Source organism: Hippopotamus amphibius, chromosome 8, assembly GCF_030028045.1.
Source record: "Hippopotamus amphibius kiboko isolate mHipAmp2 chromosome 8, mHipAmp2.hap2, whole genome shotgun sequence".
NCBI lineage: Eukaryota > Metazoa > Chordata > Mammalia > Artiodactyla > Hippopotamidae > Hippopotamus > Hippopotamus amphibius.
In genome coordinates, this window is record NC_080193.1 from 105,248,426 (window position 1) to 105,265,294 (window position 16,869).

Genomic DNA, 16,869 nt, shown 5'->3' on the forward strand with positions numbered 1-16,869 from the left:
TATTGGCCAACATATTTCGTATGAGATGACCTTTTGACTTCTCGTCACACACTTTTTCATCATCTTGTCTGGGTATGACATTTCTGATGGAGTTTTGTTCTGAAGGAAAAACCTATTTTAAAAAACACCATGGTCTGCTAGTAAAACTGTCCCAGAAGAATCTAGAAGTAGATTCTTTGGTGACATTTTAAGAGGTTTAAAGTGTTACCTTCACATATGGAGAAATAATTTCAAAAATATTCCATTAGCACTGTAATGAATAGTGCAGAGCAATGATTAATTAAAGAGAGAACTATAATTTATTCACTCTCCATTAACAACCACAACCCAGTTTAACGCAAACAGCGTGGACTAAGAGAGTCCTGGGAGGCTCCGTAGCAACTCTGGACTGTGCAGTCCTAGCAACCCTTGCCCACCTTGAGAAAAAGGTAAGGAGAAGATTCTTTCTAGATTTACTCCCAAGTTGGTTGTGAGCAGGCAGGGAGCTATTCTACTGTCTATTTCTTATCAGTTTTCTAGCTTAAGTTATTTGTCACATCCTCAGTTTCTTCACCCATAAAATAGAGCTAATAATTCATAGATCTCAGGACTGTTATGATTAAACAAAATAACTAGGTAGAAGTGTCTAGAACAAATCCTTCCTTTCTTCCTTCATTCCAAGAGAGAAGGAAAAGCAAGATATAAGATATTATCAATGACTTAAAAGACTTCAGATGAGTTTTAGAGTAGGATTAAGTCTGGTGTTTCTAGCAGTTGCTTTACATGATTTAAAGCGTTTGTGCCTGAAGAGCTACCGTGCTCTTGTTTATTTCCTGCTTTTGTCCTTCCTTTGTCCCTCTCTTCCACTCTCTTATTACAATCTTTCTGTCCCTCCCTCTCTTCCTCTTTTTCCTTCTCCCTGTCAAGAGCTATAATATGGTTTTCTTTCTAAATGAGAAAGAAAAGGAAAGAGACAGTTTAGTAGCCTTCTGAAGTCTTCAGAATTAGATGTTTAAACATGAACGGCATCCACTCTTGTTTTTCTCCTGCTTCACTCCTGCTCATTCCTGGTGTGTTTTGCAGATCCCTTCTTTTCTCTTCATGAATACTCAGGTGGCAGGTGACTTCTTTGATCCTCCTCGTCCCAGATCCAAATCCCTCCTCATCGGCTGTGAAGACACTAAGAAGTGTCCCCATGTGCTGACAACCTCCACTTTCTACTTGCAGCCTAGACCTTTCCTAGGTCTCCAAACTGTCCAGTTGTCCTGCCTACTCACACCTCCACTGACCATGTTCCCAAGTGACCTTATCTTCTTCCCCAAATTTGGTCCACTCAGCTGATGGCAACTCCAAACTTCCAGTTGCTTGGACCTAAAACCTTGGCTTTATCCTTTATTCTTCTTCTGTCAGCAAAGTTCTTTTGGCTCTACCTTTAACATACATTCACGAGCTGACAACCTCTCACCTTTGATACCGCTGCTGCCTTGCTCAGAAGCACCATCATCTCTTACCTGACATGACCTCCCTCCTTTCTGCTTTCCCCTGCTTCCTGGGCTCCAGCCATGCCGGCCTCCTGGCTGTCCCTGCAACACACGGTCTCACTCTTGCCTTAGGGCCTTTACGCTTCTCCCTCTTCACTCCACCAGGAAAGCTCTTCCCCCAGGCAGCCGCACACTCACTCCTCACATCCCCCCAGTCTGCTCAGACGTCACCTCCTCACTGACAACTACTCTGACCACCTTATTTAAAATTGCAAACAGACCCTATCCCCGCCTCCTAGATCCCTTTTATCCTACTCTACTCTAATTTTTTTCATAACTTCTAACATAATCTATAATTTACTTATTTTTCATGTTTTTTTTCTATTTGTCAGTTCCTTTACCCCAGTGAAAACACCAGGAGGGCACAAAGCCTATTTTTTTTAAACCAATATTTAAGTAGACTATATTTCATAACAACTTTCACCTAGTTGGATTTTTCAATTTTCCCAACTTCAGCCTGGAATAAGGATTTAAATTACTTTCTAGAGATGAACTTCATCTGAATAATTCTTCAGTGCATGATCAAGGTACCTGAGGCCTCAGGAACTTCCAAGGCTGACGTTTGCAAGCCTGCTTTATGTAATTTATGGTCTATGAGTCTACGCTGCCTTGGAAGATAGAATCACTGAACCACGGATTCTGGTGCCTGGCACATCCTCTCTTCAAAGCTGAAATCCCTTTCCAGATTGGAGGCGTCCTTGGCTGAAGGCCAGGCAGTCTTTGTCCCTCCGTAACTAGGAGCTTATGACTTTGGAACTCAGCCCAGTCCACCTTGGGTCAGCTCTGCTGTCCCTGAACTGTTATGGATGCCATCTAAGACTGCACGGTCTCTACCAATAACCACCTCACATGTTTGAATGCACATTGGATTTCTACCGCTAAATCCCTTAAGTTCTTAGGTTTCTTTTATTAAACATGTGATGTAGCCACAAAGAGAGCTTATGTCATTCAGACTGCATGAATAGAGATACACCACTTCGGTCAAGGGAAGTGATCACCCAATCCTCTTCAAACCTATCAGGCCACATTATGGCATTATTTTCAGTTCTGATGGCATGCTTGGAAATGTATCAGTAAACTGAGGTATATTCAGAGGCTGCAGGGTGATCAAGATGGTGAAGGACCTTGAGAGCTTATTTTCTATTAATTTATTCAATTCAATCATTTTCTTATTTATCGACCAACAAACCAAATTTATGAAATGCTTATTGGATTGAAATCACTATGAGGGAAATAAAGTGAGGATCTTTAGTTGACAAAAACAGAACTAACTCTAGCTAGTTAAGCAGAAAAAGGAATTTACTAAGGCAATGAGAGTGCTCAGAGAATTTCTGGGAGGGTCAGAAAGTCAAGTTTAGAGGTGAGGGTCAAAGTCTAAGACTACTCCAGTGGAGACTGCACTGCTATCTCACAAGGCACAGGCATCAGAACTTGGCCCCCTGCTATAACATGGATGACATGTACACCCTCTACACTTGTTGCCTGTGAAGGTTGGGGCTCTGCTACTGCCCTTAACAGAATAGAATCCATGTGGCACATTTTTCTTCATTCCGCTTCCTTCCAAGTCAACGTCTCATGCATATGTGACTGAATAAATAAGTCTAAGTCATATGCAAGGAAGGTTAGGAAAGTGAATTTCTGTCTTCTATCTTGGAGAAATATAGATTCATAGGTGGGAAATTCTCTAAACATAGGAGAAGTAAACAGAGGTACTCAGGACCCCAAAGCACACCAAATGCCAACAACAATGAGATTACTAGACTGCAAGCTCTATGAGGAAAGATACTGTGTCTTATTCAAACAACATGGTGTTTGGTCTGAAATTAGATAGATCTTGTATGAATCCCGACAAGTCCACTTCTTAGCTCGCTGTGACTTTGGGTTGTTGTTTAATCTGGATCTCAATTTCCACAATTGTAAAAAGAAGAAAATAATACCTACCTTGCATCATGGAGATCATGGTAAAAGCTTCTAAAGCACAGTTCCTGCCTATAAATGAAAGTTTTCCCCCAATATCTTTATATCCCCATTACCAAGGATGGAGCCTGGTACATGGTGTTCAATTTTTCTAAATGTGGGAATATTTGTGAAAGTCATGATATTTCAGTTCAACAAAAATATATCAGTGGGTAGGTAACATGTAAACCCCAAAATACTAAAACCCAAGATGGAACAACTTAGATCCACCGTGGATGGGAAGTCAGTATCCTCAAGGTCCTGATGCCTGCTTTATTAGCAGAAACTAGGAGTGGCCTCAACTCATACTTAGTCTTGCTGTCTTACTCCTGTAAGTGTGACTCAGTGTGCACTTGGTCAAAGGTAAAATTACCTTCATTAATCCTTCTTCTTCTTTCTGCTGTATTCAGTTGGATCTACTAAATATTTCCTGACAGCAGACCAACTCAGATTATCTGGGAACACGTTTTATAACCAATTCCATGGTGGACAAGCCGCAGGCTGGGGAGCTTAATAGCAGAAGGATGGTCAAAACACAGGAGAAACTTCTCTACATCAAACAGTTCGCAGATGACACAACTTTGAAAGCCTCCAGGCTCAAATCATGGAGGGAGTTATTCCCTGGCAGTCTAGTGGTTAGGACTTGGCACTTTCACTGCCGGGCCCAGGTTCAATCCCTGGTTGAGGAGCTAAGATCCCACAAGCTCCATGGTATGGCCAAAAAAAAAAAAAAAAAAATTGTGGAACAATGGGATTTCAACCAACTGTGTGTCAAGATGTCTGCATGTATCCAACATTGCTTCCTGCAGGTGGTCTTGAAGCCCAGGTCTGGTGGCAGTAAGGTGGCCCAGCCCTGGGAATAGTGGCAAGACTGTGCAATCTTCAAAGGTGCACTTGTGTCCAGCCCTCATCAGCAAGTATGACTCTCAAATATTTGCTATTTTGGGAAATCCTATGTTGGGAAAATAGTTCATATTAATCACTGCAGACACTGGGATTTCAGGGAGCCGTAATAGCCACCCCCTCACACTTGGTGGCCAATAGAGTTGTCAAGTTCATATTGGCAAATAAAGACATTCAACGAACAATGAAGATTATAAAACTACCATCTGCTCTACCATCATTACATCAGAGAAAGGACCTTTAATCACTCCCAAAGTTGGGAGGCATACTCTTACAATGAAGTATGGTCCTAACCAAGTGAGGAAAGTTAGCCAATTTGCAGTGAAATGAGTATGTCTTGCTCTTCTTTTTGTCCTTTCCCTGGGGAGCAGTGAAAACTTTGTCACCGTCCGGAAGTTAACTGCAGATGGAAATTTGAGAACCACTGTTCTGAGCATCAGGCTGGGTATTTACTTCCCCAGATACTCTATCTTTTGATTGAACCAGGCACCAAAGATCCACAATGAAGCCAAAACTAACTCGGCCTTCTCAGAATTGACTCAGCTGTGCTTTGCTGGTATCCAGGTTTGTTACAAGAAACCACTTACACAGACCTTGCTATTGCACTTGCTGCTACATTTTCAATGCAGCTGTTGCCTATAATATCTCTCAGTGGTTCCCAAGTGAAATTCCACTGGAGAAATTTCTTTTCCAGTTGAAAGTAAAAAAGATCGCTGTCTCTCCAGTAGCATGGATATGCTATTTACTTTTTCTGATAATGAGAACAATTGAACTTCTTGAGTTGCCCTTTTTTTTGCCCTGGGCACTAGGAAGCTCAGCATTTACTTGAATGTGTGCACATAGCTGCTGAATGACCCTGTACTTCTAAATGGGAAAGAGGTGACCCCTCAAGTTACCCAGAAAGCTGAGTTTGGAGAGTACAAGGTTTTTAGTAGCAATTCATTAAAAATTAAACCTAACAAAACTTCTTCACACAGACAAATCCATCCCACTAAAGAAAGCAAAGAACTCCCCCAAGTTTATACTTGGGGCCACCTCGTATGAATGTGCCAGTCATCACAGCACAGGTGTGCAGGTAAAGGGTCAAGTGGATGCTCAGCAGATCAGGTGCTCTGGGGTGGGGTCTGCTTCTGACCAGAGAAAGGGGCCCTTCTCGCTAATTAACACCGAGATGCAGAACCAGCCAGGAGTGCCTCTGCCGGCACTCATGCACGATCCATTCGTGTATGTGTATTTCATCCCAGCATTTGCTCCTCTGGTGTCAGACTGCCTCATGTAAGGATCTCATGATCTGTGAACAGGGAACTCTTGTAAGCTGTCTTTGGCTTTGCACTGTGTGAGGCCGAGCTACATCTCTGCTTCTGTGGACTTCGGACAAACAACAGAGCTTTGCCTGAGTGAAATCTCCAACTACTTTTTTTTCTCCCATCTAGGCTCTAGCAGAGAGGCCAAGGCAAGAAACAAGAGAGCTACCAAAAGCAATGAAAAATTGTTAGAACTTTTGACTGATTGGTGCCGCCAATTTCCCGCAACATGCCAGATGTACAGCTTCTTACTGTATGTAGTTACATATGTGTCCTTTGCATAAAGCCTCTCTGGCTAAACCTCAATCCCTGACTATTATATATTCTGAATAAAAGTGAAACATCTCAGCATTTGCAAAAATTCAAGATTTATCAACATATTGAGTTTTACTAAGTCATGAATCCTTGATTTGTATTCATGGTGCCTTTGCATATTCATAGCCCTCTTTAGCCAAAGATCTTCAATATTCATTTACTATGGAGTGGTAAGTATATATTATTCAACTCCATTTACCAGTGGGTAAACTGATGCCCAACGCAAGGCCTGATCAGAGACGCCCAATAGAGAGCAAGATGCTCTTCGCCCGCAGACAGCTCGCCCCAGCTGCCTCCCTCCAGAAATAAAGGCCCACGGCCTGCTTGTGATTCTCACTTCTAAAGCATCAGGGGAATCAGGATTTTTCCTTCTGGATTTGTTGGAATGTCTTGGATAGAGTTTTCTCTTAAAGTACATGGGACAAAAGGATGGCCCAGGGAAGTGAAAAACAGCCTTCTTCCAAATTGCTTTGAATCCGTGATGCCAAAGGTTAATTGACCAGATTAGCTCCTTCTAAACCTGGAGGAGAACAGGTAAAGTGAATAATTCATTTGCTTCAATAACCAATTAATGGCATTGATTGGGCTGTAAGGTTTCTGTCTCTCCCACTTTCATTAGAGAAACAGAGGTCAATTTTCTTAATACCGTCCTTTAATGCAATCTATTCCTATATAGTCTAAGTAATTTATTGGAGATTATAACTACAGATTTACCAGGTGCTGATTGAAGAGGAGTTTACAACATAAAAAAAATATTTGTGGCTTAATTTAGAAAACTGTAAGAGAAGAAATCAAAATGATCCCTTGAAAGTAACTGGCTTCCAATACACATGACAAAAGAATGTCGACTTATGATTATTTTTGAAACTGTGCAAATATGTATAAAACATTTGTCTATGGAGATTATATTTTGCAATAAAGGTTTTTTTCAAAGAATGCCTTGTGTGATATTGAAAGGAGGACCATCTAAAATGTTCTTTATTGGGAAAAATGACTACCCAGCTCCCTAAAGCGTTTACTTGAAAGCTGGTGTCAGAGAGCTCAGTCTCCACTCCCCCCCAAAAACAAAAAAAAAAGTGTAATTGCTGAGAATTTCAAAGACACCAATGCCTGTTTTTATCCAAATGTGTTGCCCTTTAGACGGCAAGAGTGTGATGAGTAGCTTTATTGGTGGTTTTTATTACTAATAAGCACATAATGTAAACTGAGCTCATAGCAATCTACAACAAAGCTCTCCAATAGAACTTTCTGCAGGGATGGAAATGTTCTACATCTGTGTTGCCTAATAGCCCCTCACACATGTGTAGAGTTGCCAGATTGAGCAAAAACAAAACAAAGCCCCAAAATGTAAAGAAGCAGGGCACCTAGTTAACTTGAATTTCAGATAAACAGCAGACAATTTTAAGTATACATATGTCCCATGCAACATTTGACTCAATGTTAGCTATTATTGTTGCTGAAAATTATTATCGATTTATTTGCTTGTGTTTGACTGGAAAGCAATCTATAGCCATCAAGCGCAAAAGGCAGCAAAGTCAAGTTCTTTGAGGTGATTAAAAAAAACAAACTGTGAAATCGAAGCCCTACAACTTGGAATAGGATGGATCTTATTTTCTCCTGGACTCTGTCGGCTTTCACTATTTAGTAGCCAAAACTGTGGCTAGAGACCAAGGTGCATCTTTAAACATTTCTTTTTTTCAGCATCAAACTACAATTTCCAGGATATCTCAATTTATGCAAACAGGTATGTCTCCTGAAAAGTTTCCTTAAATCAGTTTTACCTGCATCAAATAATTCAGGACTTACTCCCTGTTTAAAGGAATATTGTGTGTGTGAGAGAGATATGTAGGTAGATAAATACATAGATGATAGATATAGATAGATAGATAGATAGATAGATAGATATGACAAGTTATCATATATAACAAATAATCAACCCCATCATTTAAAACATTTTCGATATCCATATTTAATTTCTTTGACGTGTAGTGTTTCCATGAATGCCTGGGCAGGGAACAGATGGCAGATACAAAGAGTTTAACCAAGATGAGGTTAACGAAGGCCCTGTCTACAAAGGTGTGGCTATCCTTAAAGGAACCAGGAAGGGATGTTTGGCACCCCAGGGATTAGCAACAGAGGCAGCTGTTACTACAAGTCAGTCTGGAGGAGGCAGAAGGTGGAAAGGTAAGAGGGGCTGCACAGCAGGATCTGTGGTCTCAGAATATTGAAGTCCTTCAGAACCACAGCAAGGTAAGGGCATAAAACCACCTCTTCTCTCCAAGTTCCAGCCTCCTGTCCGTTCTTCCCATTGGCCCCAAACAACCTGAATCCAGAGCCAAAGGGTCCTGGTGATGAAACAACAGATGTCAGCCTCTGGGACATGGAACAGAGAATGGAGAGTGAGGGATAGATTCGAGAGCCATGTAGAGAATAACCAGCATACTGGGTACACATGATCTGTCTTTAAAACTCAAATCACATGTTCATGAACATTATGGACAAAGACTACCTTTTCTTCTTGTGTATGAGTTTTTACTACTGAGTCTGGAAATTTTATGCAAAATTAAGTCAGTCTTAGAATGTCTAGTCAGTTTTGTACATATGAGGAGGGTTGAATGTTGGAGTCAAATTATTTATATGGAACACAGACAAGAATTTTGCCCTAAAGTTGTATTGTGTGTGATACATGTATTAACCACACTAAAAGCAACTATTTTCACATGTTGCAATATATCAAGATAAAAGTTCTCTATCTTGATCTCAGGCTCATGTGCATACACTCTCTCTATTCAGAAGAACCAGATGGTTAAAATGAAGCCAATTCTCATAGTAATTGGTGGTTTCTTGTAAGATTTTATTGGGGGGTAAGGGAATATCTAATTTGTTTATGGAAGTTTATGTTACTGAATGCTGCTATCTTTCTCATTGTATAGTAAAGGAATATTTTTAAAAATTAATGAAGAACTATTTTCTTTGTCAGGAACTATTATAGATATTAGATTAAAAAAAGAAGGGGCCATGCATCATTGTAATAAACTTTTCAAAATTTGAGCCATTAAGAAAATTTACCCTGGAAAAATAGGACATTCCTTTTTGCATATTTGCTTCCAGAGACACACTTCTCATTTTATCAGGTTTTCCTTTAGAAATCATAATTCCAAATGGTCCTCAAAATGCCCCCTCTGTAATGGAAATGCTATGGTTCACGTATTTAGGGTGGAAGGATTAAATGCAAGGGGGCCAGGTATAAGACCTTTGGCAATTTATTTAACCTTTCAGTGTATTCACTTACCCATCTTTAAAATGGTTATAGTCATAGTTTCAATCTCATTGAGTTGTGAGGATTTAATAAGTTAATATATTCCCTGCATGCGGTACTTGCTCAAATGTTAGCTATTATTGAAAAATTATTCATTTATTTCACTTGTGTTTGGGTAGAAAGGAATCTATGAATTTCTATTGCAAAGGGCAACCGAATAGAGTTCTTTGAGGTGGCAACAGAAATAACAATAAATCAGAGCCCTGCAGCTTGAATAGGATATGTCTTAAGAGATTACCTACTCTAGCCACTAGAGCCAGAAAAGTTCAGCAGGTCACTTATAGTCTCTTAACCAAAATCCAGGGCCCTTCTTCTTACTGCAATGCTCGTTCCATTCCTCCACCATGCTGCCTTTCCAGAGCATGCTGGGGCCCGCTCAACCCAGCTTGCTGATCGTTACATATCTGGGAACGTTGTGAGCTAATTTTTAAAAATTAAATGATATAAACAGAATTAAATGAATTATATTAAAGTGAAGGTTATAAATATTCAAAAGTTGTCACTGCATAGTTATTCTCCAACCCGTTACTATTGTTTACGCTCTTGAGGTTATTTACATCCGTGTGTGCTGGAAACACTATAGAATGATGTGCTACTCTGCGTGTCTTCCCAACTCCACGTGCAGTGATGTCATGCTGGTAGCTCAAATCTGGCCGTGGTGGCAATGTTTGTAGCCTGCGAATTGGCAGATGATACAAATCAGCACCCCCCTCTTTTTGGGGGGAGTTAGTTGTTAAATACTTACCAGTACACCATTGGTTGGACACTGGTCATTTTTGTTAGTGCAAAAGTGGGATCGTAGGTATTAAGTTGAACTGAACTTGTTAAAAAGCTAGGCTGGATAGATGATTTCAGGGCAGTAAAATGCACAGAATGGGAAATTGATTTTAGCTGTTAATGAATTCTAATGAACAGCAATGGTAGAATACTGATCTCCTGATGTAAATTGATCCCTTATAGCAGGCTGTTTAGATCAATGGGTGAGGTACTAATGAGGAAATCAAGGGTTTTTTTTTGGTTTTTGTCTGGGGAAGGGATTGCCAGGGCTCTGTCTAAAGACAGCACACACCAGAGAGCAGTGACAAGGAAGGTTCGGAGTGACCAGAGTCCCTCGACACCATTCACTCCCTGTAGTTCCCATGGAAGCGTAATTCACAGAAATCCTGTGCCACCTACTAGGAGAGAAGCAAGAAAATGGCTGAGGCCATTAGATCTGTTGCCTTGAGCAGCTGGTCTCGGGGTAGGACTTGTAGTTTCTCACCCTCACCTGGAGCCTCTCCTGAAACAAGAGTGTCTTCCCTTTCATTGTGGAAAGGAGATCCAGCTTTAGCCAGGAACATCGAGACCCTTAATTTCATGCTATGTCAAATTAATTACCTTGTTTGTCTTTATTTACTTTCTATCATTGCTGGGTCCTGGAAAGTGTTTTCCAATCTCTCATCATCCCCCTTGGTAGGACAGGATCTCTGAGAACCATTCACAGATGTTGTTAAGCGAGTGTGTGTTGTTTTTAATCCACAAACAAACGTTTTTGTTGTTGTGAGTCCATGCCTCATCTTTTAAATGTTTTTCTTCAGATTTTCTGTCTGTAACTTGAGTGAGGTCAGGATGGAAACATCAGCCAGGGGTGTGAGACGGACGAGGGGACAGATGTGTCTGGTAGGCAGATCTAGAAAGGCTAGTGAATTAAAATAACTGAATGGCTCCAAAGCCACCAACTGGGAAGCAGCACAGAATCAAGGAGATTTGGCTGCAACAGCAGGACTTCAGCCTTGAGATGGGTGCACAGGCCCGAGTCCAGCCCTTGGGAAAAGAAGTCAGGACAAGGCAGGGTCTAAAGGTGGGACTGGATCAGTGGCGGGGAGGTTGATTATGCTAGCCTATGTCCTGAAACTTGAATTTTAATGTTTGAATCCTCCATGATGTTTAAAAGCTCTATGTACCTCAGTTTCCACAAGTATAAAATGGGAATAATTTGCCTACATTATAGGGTTAGAATTAATACATGTAAAAAGCGCTTTTGACAGTGACTGATTTTCAACAAGACTGCCAACAGTACACTATGGGGAAAAGATAGTCTCTTCAATAAGTAGTATTGGGAAAACTGGATAGCTACATGCAAAAGAAAGAAATTGGGCCCTTTTCTTACACTGTACACAATCAACTTAAAACAGATGAAAGACTTAAACATAAAACTGAAACCATAAAACTCAGAAAAAAAAGTAGGAAAATTCTTGACATTGGCCTAGGTAATGATTTCTTGGATACGGCACCAAAAGTACAGGCAGCAAAAGCAAAAATTGGACAAGTGGGATTACGTCAAACTAAATTGCGTTTGCAAAGCAAAGAGACATATCAACAAAATGAAAAGGCAACCTACAGGATGTGAACAAATATTTGAAAATCATATCTGATAAGGGTTAACGTTCAAAAAATATAAGAAACGCCTACAATTCAATAGCAAAAAGACAACTCAGTTTTAAAAATGGGCAAAGGAGGGACTTCCCTGCTGGACCAATGGTTAAGACTCTGCACTCCCAATGCAAAGGACCTGAGTTTGATCCCTGATCCAGGAACTAGATTCTGCCTGTGGCAATGAAGATCCTGCATGCCACAACTAAGACCTGGCACAGCCAAATAAATAATTTTTTAATGGGCAAAAGAATTGAATAGATATTTCTCCAAAGAAGACATACATGGCCAACAGGAAAATAAACAGGTGCTCAACATTATTGAACATAGGGGAAATGCAAATTAAAACCACAACAAGATATCACTTTGCACTTGTTGGGATGGCTATTACCAAAAAAAAAAAAAAGTTAACAGAGTGGCAGGGATGTGGAGAAAAGGGAGTCCTTGTACACTGTTGTTGGGAAAGTAAATTGGTGCAACCACCATGGATAACAGTATGATGTTTTCTTAAAAAATTAAAAATGGAATTACCATATGATCCAGCAATTCCACTTCTGGGAATATATATCCAAAAGAATTGAAATAATTATCTCAAAAAGATGTTTGTACTTCTATGTTGATTGCAGCATTATTTACAATTGCCAAGACATGGAAACAACCTAAATGTCCATAAATGAATGAATGGATAGAGAATATGGTATATATATACAATAGAATATTACTCAGCCTTAAATGAAGGAAATCCTGCCATTGCAGCAACATGAATGACTGGAGGACCTTATGCTAAGTGAAATAAACCAGACATAGAAGGACAAATGCCATAAAAATTCATTTGATTAAAGTAGTTAAATGCATACAAGCAGAGGGTGGAATGGTTGTTGCCAGGGGGTGGGGGTGGGGAGGAAACAAGGAGGTATTGGCCAAAGGGTACAAAATTTCAATTATACAAGATGAAAAAGTCCTAGACACCTACAGTACAGCATAGTGCCTACAGTTAACAATGCTGTATTGTGTATCTAAAATATGTTCAGATTTGATATTCAGGTTGATCTTATGTTAAGTGTTTATTGCAAATAATAAGATACAGAGAGAAAACTTTTGAAAGTGAGGGATAGATTTTTGGCATAGATTGTGATGATGGTTTCACGGGTATATACTTATCTCTAAACTCACTAAGCTGTACGCATTAAATGGATGTCAATCATGGATGTCAATCATGGATGTCAATTTCTGGATGTCAATCATGCCTAAATAAAGTGTTCTTTTAAAAGACAAAAAAGATCTCAATAAATGGAAAGGTATTCCATGTTCATGACTAGGAAGATTGAATATTGTCAAGATGTCAGTTCTTCCCAAATTGATCTATAGATTTAACACAATCACAGTCAAAATTCTAGAAAGCCACTTTGTAGATATTGACAAACTGATTCTAAAGTTTATAAGGAAAGGCAAAAGGCCCAGAATAGCCAACACAACACTGAAGGAGGAGAACAAAGTTGGAGGAGTGACACTACTTGAATTTAAGCTTTGCTATAAGCCTACAGTAAATCAGGACAGTGGGATAATGACAAAAGGATAGATGAATAGGTCACAGAACAGAATGCAGATCCCAGAAAGAAATTAACACAAGTACAGTCAAATGATCTTTGACAGAGGAGCAAAGTCAAGTTAATGGAGAAAGGACAGTTTTTTCAACAAATTGGACATCCACATGCCAAAAAAAAAAGACAAAGAAAAGAAAAATGAACTAAGACACAGACCTTACACCTTTCACAAAAATTAACTCAAAACAGATGATAAACCTAAGTGGTAACATAAAACTACAAAACTGCCAGAAGATGACACCAGAGAAAATCTAGGGGACCTTGGGTTTGGTGATCAGTTTTTAGATACGGCACACAAATCATGATCCATGAAAGAAAAAAAATTGATAAGTTGAATTTCGTTGAAATGAAAAGCTTCTGCTCTGTGCAAGACACTATTAGGGGAGGGTGGGGGGGAATCGAGGGAAGGAGGGAATACAGGGATATGTGTATAAAAACAGATGATTGAACTTGGTGTACCCCCCAAAAATAATAAATAAATTAAAAAAAATAAATGAAACATTATATAGCCATTGAAATAAATTCTCTTTTGCATTAAAAAAAAAGACACTATTAGGGGAATAAAAAGACAAACCGCAGAAAGGGGGAAAAGATTTGCAGAACAAATATTGGTAAAGACTTGTATCCAAAATAAAATAATTCTTAAGACTCAATAATAGGACAACAAACAACCCAAATAGAAAATAGTCAAAAGAGTTGAATAGACACTTCATCAAAGAAGATATACAGATGACAAATAAGCATGTGAGAATATGCTTCACACGTGTTATTAGGGAAATGCAAATTAATACAACAGTAAGATACCGCTACACACCTATTAGAATAGCCAAAATCCAAAACACTGATCAAATGTTGGTGAGGGTGTGTACAAGAGCTCTCATTCATTGCTGATGGGAGTACAAAATGGTACAACCACTTTGGAAGACAGTTTGACAGCTTCTCATAAAGGTAAACATAATCTTACAGTATGTCTGATCCTAGGTATTTACGCAAATAAGTTGAAAACACGTCCACACAAAAACCTGCACCAGAGAGTTTATACCAGCTTTATACATAATTACCAAAACTTGGAAGCAACCAAGATGTCCTTTAATAAGTGAATGGATAAACAAACTGTGGTACATCCATACAGTGAAATCTTATTCAGTGATAAAGAGAAATGAGCACAAATCATGAAAAGACATATAGGAAATCTAAATGCACGTTGCTAAGGGAAAGAAAGCAGTTTGAAAGGTCTGTCTCCTGTAAGGTTTCAACTATATGATATTCTCAAAAAGGCAAAACTATGAAGATAGCAAAAAGATCAGTGGTTGCCAAGAGTTCAAAAGAAGGAAGGTACGAAGGATTAAATGGACATTTTTAGTATAGTAAAACTATTCTGTATGACACTGTAATGGTGGATCAGGACATTAGGCATTTGTCAAACCCCACAAAACTGTACAATGCAAAGAGTGAACCTTAATGTAAACTATGAACTTTAGTTCCTGATAATGTATTGATATTTATTCCTTAATTGTAACAAATGAACCACACTAATGCAAAATGTTAATGATAGGGGAAACTGTGTACCGGAGGACAGTATATAAAAACATATCTGATCAATTTTTCTGTAAATGTAAAACTGCTTGAAAGAAGTCTATTATTTTCTCAAGAAATGTGTCTATTTCATAAATGAGAAATCTGAGGCCCAGGACATAGAGAAATTAAGTAGCTTGACAAAGCCACTCTGGGAGAAATTACAGTGGAAGTAGGTTATCCAGAGAAGAACTCAGGAGCAGAGCCTCAAAACTAGGAGCCAGTTGTCCTAATCTAAGTGCAAACTCAGGGCTTAAAGAAACTGAGCAGAGGCTTTTTATTAAATAGGTATATTCTGTTGTTACGTGAATGGGGGTCCCAGAAACTATTTTAACAAGCACTCCCAGTGATCCCGATATGCACTAATGCTTGAATGACTGTCCTGGGCTACTGATGGGGAGTCAGGAATTGAGGCAGAGGTGGAGCCAGGCTGGGCTTGACAGTATGAGCAAGAAGATGGAGCTCCTTGTGGACGCCTGTCTGCTCCAAGAGACCCCTCCTGCACATTACCTGGAGTGGCTGAGCTTGCCTGGCCTGGGGAGATGCCTGTAGAAGGTGTTAGGATAGAATGTGTCCCCTTCCAGGTGCAAAAACTCATCTATGGAGTTTAGGAGAAAAACACTCATTTTAATCCCATTTCTTTGCATTGAGACTAAGAAATACACTGTACCTGTCTTCATCTTCATGACTTGGTATTCAAAGGAGGAATCTGTCATTCATTTACCATGTATTTATTAGCTACTGTATGCCAGGCATTATTTAGGCTCAGGGATACAGCAGGAACAGACTGTACTGGTCTCATGGAGACTTCATTCTCAAGGGGTCAGACAGGCAAATAATTAACAGATTTTCTTTTCTTAAATATGGCATTTCTAGGTTCCTTGCCTCTCATAAAACTTGTATTTTTGCATCTCTCCTGAAGTGTATGTGAGGAACCTCACAGGAGACTTCCTCCCTCAGTCATGCCGTGTAAATGTACCACATTGTTCTGTAGATCTGGGGTGAGCAGATGTCCAGCATCTTCCATGCAGAGAAGAATTATGTGCTTGAGTTGCTGCTGAATCCATTCCCCATGTGATGAAGAATGTACATTTCATATCGTTTTCAATCTTAAAGGACAAAAAAAGGAAAAGAAAATAAACTACACAAAAATAACTGCATGACATCAGGTGAAGGATTTAAATTCACCCAAACAAGGAAATTACAAATGAAGTCCAAATATTCAGGACCACACTGCCTTTTGAGCCACACTGATGTGTTACCAGAATTCTTTCTTCACCTGGTGTTTTCTTGGCTTGTCATTTTGACACTCAGCAACTTAGTCACTACTCAGGGAGAAATGATCTCCCTTCCCACAGGTTGTCCTGTTTTCTTTGCTGGAATTGGTATTTGGAATTTTGACTAAGCAACTTCAAACAGAAGGGTTTGTTTGTTTCAGCTTTGTCTGAAAGTTGATCTTCTTTATTAAAGGTTGCGGCACTGCAAAAAAGATCATAATTGATTTCAATAATGTTTTAAAAATATCTCCACTTTAAAAGAAAATCAAAGAAAACTAAGGGGTAAACTCCAAAAGAAAGGAAGCTCCTAGGGAAATTATAGAGGGAGCTCAAACCCTTGAACTTTGTACCACTATGTACTGGAGTCTATCAGGAACTGCCAGTTGAAAGGCTGCTTTAGCAAAGAGAAACCAAGATATCTTTTTTCCCTATTATTATAATTTTCTCCCCCTGACTTGCTAAATCTACTCAAACTAGCCTTTCCAAAGCTCTAAATCAGCAGCTTTCAAACTTGACTGCATTTAGAACCCTATAGGGAGCTTTTTAAAATCCCAGTGTTCAGGCCATACTCCAGATGAATTATATCAGGATTTCTGAGGATGGGATCTGGGCATTAGCATTTTTAAAGCTCTCCAAATGATCCAATGGGCAGCCAAGTTTGAGATCTAGCGCTCTAAGCAATTG